Raw genomic sequence first — 4,384 nt, forward strand, 5'->3', positions numbered from 1 at the left:
TTGTAACCCGAGGTACCACTGTATTTTGTTATGCGTCACATTGACGGCAGCCTTGCCTTCAGATCAGTAACATTTGGCAACCAGACGCCAACATGAGTCCTAAATGCGGTGCTGTTCAGTGGTAGAAGCCAATAACATTTGACTCACACTGCGTTGGGCAGAGGAAATAGCAGTGCATTATTTTTTTTCGGATCTTCACTTTTTTAAATTTTTTTAATTTTATTTTTATTCAGGATTTTCTTGTTTTACAGGAGTGTAGTGCCTCGTATTTTTTCCCCCCATGTAACATTTTTACAAATCCATTTCATTTGTTGAGGCATTAGGGGGAGAAGAAAAGAAAAAAGAAAAAAGAGAGGGGGTGGAGGGAGGGAGGATGGATAGGGGTGGGGTCGGGTGGCGGTGTTTCTATTATGTTTAATGTATGTAGAGTTTGGTGTCAGCGTTGCTTGTGTTGTTCACTTGTGTTCCTTTGGTGGTGAGAGAGGTTGGGGTTGGCCTAGGGTGTGATTGTTTGCTTGCGATTGGCTGTGGTGATCTTTGTTTTCGTGTGTGGGTGAGGTGGGTGGGTGTTTTGGATCAGTTTAGCCATATTGATTTGTATGCTGTTGGTGGATTATTGTCACTGTCCTGTTGGGCTGTGTATGTGATAAAGGGGAGCCATACCGGGGTGAAGGCGTCTTCTTCTGTTTGTCCCCGTGTCAGTTTCAGTTTGTTAGTTAATTTTTCTAGTAGGGCTGTTTCCCATACTATTTGGTACCATTGGTCCATGCTTACTCCTGACAGGTCTCTCCAGTGTCTGGTTATGGTGTTTCTGGCTGCTGAAAGTAGGTGGGTTATGAGTTCTTTGTGGTGTAAATGGGCATTGTTGTCTTGGAAGATGTTAAGTAGGGCCAATTCTGGGGTGATGTCTATTACTTGCTTGGTTATTTTACATATTTCTTGTATGGTTGTTGTCCAGAATAGTTGGATTTTGGGGCACTCCCACCACATGTGGAGGTACGTGCCTGTGGAGGTGCACCCTCTCCAGCATTTTGGTGAGGTTCCTGGGTGTATTAGCGCTAGTTTCCTTGGTGTTAGGTACCACCTGTAGGTGAGTTTCAGTGTGAGTTCTTTTCTTTTCGTTGATATGGATTTAAAGGGGGGTTTAGACCACATTCTGCATTTGAAACAAAAACAAAAGCAAGGTCTGGTGGGGAAATATTATTTTCTAGCCATATCCCATGGTTTCAGTGACATCTACTGGTCAGGTCTAAAACTGGCTCTGAACAATTGAACGTATCTGAAATTCCTTTTTTTTTTAAATCCATTGTGGAACTCGAGTCAAGAAAAATAAAGGGATGGGGGAAAGAAACAGAGAGCGTCTGAAACAAAAGGTCAGCATTTGTTTTTGTTTTTAGTAAGACATTTTTGGGAACAGTTTTTTAAAGAAACCAAGAGGAAATAAGCTGAACACTCCTGGAAGTAAAGTGATGCAAGAAAAGCCAGCAGTTTGCTTTCCTGCCCTTCAGGAGAACCCACTTTAGACAAATGTTTTTTCTTCCTTTCCTTTTAGCCTCAAGGACTAAACCAAGAGATGGAAGAAAGAGGGAACCAAAAGTGGTTTCAGACACAGATAAAAAGGCACAAACATTTTAAGGATAAACTGGAAAAGGTTATGGGGAGAAGCTAGAGGTGATCTTCAGCTGCTCAGAACCATCCGCACCAACTCTTCATGGTGAATGCAGCCATTGCTGTCTTCATGGCCGGCCGCAAGCATCTCTACTTCTTCCTCGGTCATCTTCTAGGGTGACAAGCACATGGAGTTTCTCCGCTCCCATGACTGTCCTGTTGCCCTCCTGGTCAAAGACCCTCAGCCCCTCCACATAATCCTCAAAGCAGCCTTGATCCTTGTTCTTGGCAATGGTTTGCATCATGGGCAGGTGAAATATACTCGGGAGCAGCGACGTAGCGTGGGTTGTCAGCACCCGGGGCAAGGCAAGTGATTTGCGCCCCCTAACCCGGGGCAAGGCAAGTAATTTGCGCCCCCTAACCCGGGGCAAGGCAAGTAATTTGCGCCCCCTAACCCCTAACCTGCCGCCACTGCCAGCTTCTTCTTGCTGCTGCCTGTTCTGGTCTGGTGTGGTTCTCTCCCGCGCTCAGCGCTGCGCTGGGCGGCTGCTGCACTGTCCTTCCCCCAGATAGTCCCTCGCTCTCTCTCCGCACCGCACGCCTGGCACCCACCCCCTCCACAGTGGGCGGCGACCCAGCGGCTCGGATCGGATTTGCGCAGCCAGCACTGCAGTGAGAGAGAGTGAGTGAGCCAGGTAGGGGCAGAGAGCTGCGAGTGCGAGAGCCCCCCCAGATGTTGCACCCGGTGCGGCCGGCACCCCCTGCACCCCCCATCCTACGCCACTGCTCGGGAGTCGAGTGTGGTTTTCATGCTCTTTATCCAGCTCATAGTAGTGAGGAGTGGAAGTTTCCCCGAACTGTCTGCTTTATATACATTATTTACACAATGGGCCCCACATGATTGGCTAATTCCGGGATTCTCCTGTAGGCCAATCAGGTTGCGGATTCACTTCCACCTGGAGTTGGATTGGGTGGTTCCTGCTGCATTCTGGATCCTATTGCTCTAGGACCAATCAGACTGCTGCATTCTGGATCCAATTGTTCTAGGACCAATCAGACTGCTGCATTTTGAATCCCATTGTTCTAGGACCTACCAGACTGCTGCAATTTGGATCCTATTCAACTCAGTACATAACAGCAGGAATAGCTCGAAGCTCAGGGTCTTCACATTCATTTCATCACTCTTAGGGTTCCCCAGAACTTTCATGGCTTCAGCATTGGTAGGATTCTGGCCCAGGGCTCTCATGACTTCACCCAACTGGCAGTACAGGATCTTGCCATCTTCAGTTCTGTCACAGAGCTGGAAAGCTGCCTTGAGCTCAGCGGTCTGATCTTCCGAGAAGTAACACATAATTCCAGCTGCTCGCAGTTCTCTCAGCCTGGTGCTCTGACTCTTCCCTCCTTCTGCTCTGATTTCGTGCAAAGTCTTTCTGCTGGTTGGGCTCTGAGGTCAGCATGCAGACACTCGCCCCGGATTGGCTGACGCGTAGCAAAAATGGATCGACTGAAGGTCAGCCTTTGGGTAGTCGTAGGAGAGCAAAGAACACAGCAGCACAGCGTAGAGATAACACCTTCCGTTTGACATCCTGACGTCGCTGAACGCCCGGCTTCACATTTGGCCTGAATAGTGGGGGCCCCTCAAGAAAATATTGAGGGGGCCTAAAGAGCTCAACCCCCTGGAACTGGTGCCTATGAGCCCCTTTCACCCCCCCTCTCTGAAATCATCCCCACTGCTTTACAGCAATTCAACACAGTCTACATTTTAAGAGACATTTCCTGTGATGGTCATGTATATTGGTTACCCAACCGAACAGCTTTTCCGACCCGGACCAATAAGACACAATTCCCCTGTGACTTGAACTAAGCATCCCTAAGGATACCTTTCCTGCCCTGACCTGGCCACAGTGATCCATGCGACGGTCACCTCCAGGCTTGACTACTGTAATTCACTCTATGCAGGGCTGCCCTTGAAGCTGTCCCAGAAACTCCAGCGGGTGCAGAATGCTGCAGCGAGGCTCCTCACGGGGTCTCTGCCATGGGAGCATATTCACCCAGTGCTTTTCCAGCTGCACTGGCTCCCGGGGAGTACAGGGTCCGATTTAAGGTGCTGCTTTTGACCTTTAAAGCCCTTCACAGCTTAGGACCCTCGTACCTACAGGACCGCCTCTGCCGGTATGCCCCACGGAGAGCCTTAAGGTCCATAAATAGCAACACCCTAGTGGTCCCGGACCCTAAGGAAGTTAGATTAGCCTCAACCAGAGCCAGGGCCTTTTCAGCACTGGCCCCGGCCTGGTGGAACGCTCTGTCTCATGAGACCAGGGCCCTGCAGGATCTGATTTCTTTCCGCAGGGCCTGTAAGACAGAGTTGTTCTGCCTGGCCTTTGGCTTGGAGCCAATTTGATTCCCTCCCCCACTTTCTTTTCTCTTTTCCTTTCTCCTCCTGCGATGAGACTACATTTTAATATTTTAATGTTGTATTTTAATGTTGTTTTTAAGTTGTAGTCATTCAACTTGTTTTTATTATTGCTTGTTAGCCGCCCTGAGCCCGGTCTTGGCTGGGGAGGGCGGGGTATAAATAAAAATTATTATTATTATTATTATTATTATTATTATTATTATTATTATTATTATCCCCCATTATTTTGGGGACTACATATGAAGTGGCATTGGTGCATGCAAGCCTAGACACAACTGAGAATAGGGCCCATGGGGCAAAATGGGACTTACTGCTGAGTTAGCAAGTTGGGATCAGGCTGCACAGCTTAACTATTTGGTC

The 4,384-nt window shown here is 48.3% G+C and overlaps 1 pseudogene across 1 annotated transcript; it reads right to left on the bottom strand.

Annotated features, from left to right (window-relative positions):
* Nucleotides 1–1,525: 1,525 nt before the first annotated feature.
* Nucleotides 1,526–3,092, bottom strand: LOC309526259 (myosin light polypeptide 6-like; annotated as a pseudogene). Its single transcript has 2 exons — nucleotides 2,745–3,092; nucleotides 1,526–1,929 (listed from the first exon to the last, which is right to left on the bottom strand). The product of its transcript is annotated as a myosin light polypeptide 6-like (transcript).
* Nucleotides 3,093–4,384: the final 1,292 nt, after the last annotated feature.

Source organism: Podarcis vaucheri (assembly GCF_965113315.1).
Source record: "Podarcis vaucheri genome assembly, chromosome: 2".
Taxonomy (NCBI): domain Eukaryota; kingdom Metazoa; phylum Chordata; class Lepidosauria; order Squamata; family Lacertidae; genus Podarcis; species Podarcis vaucheri.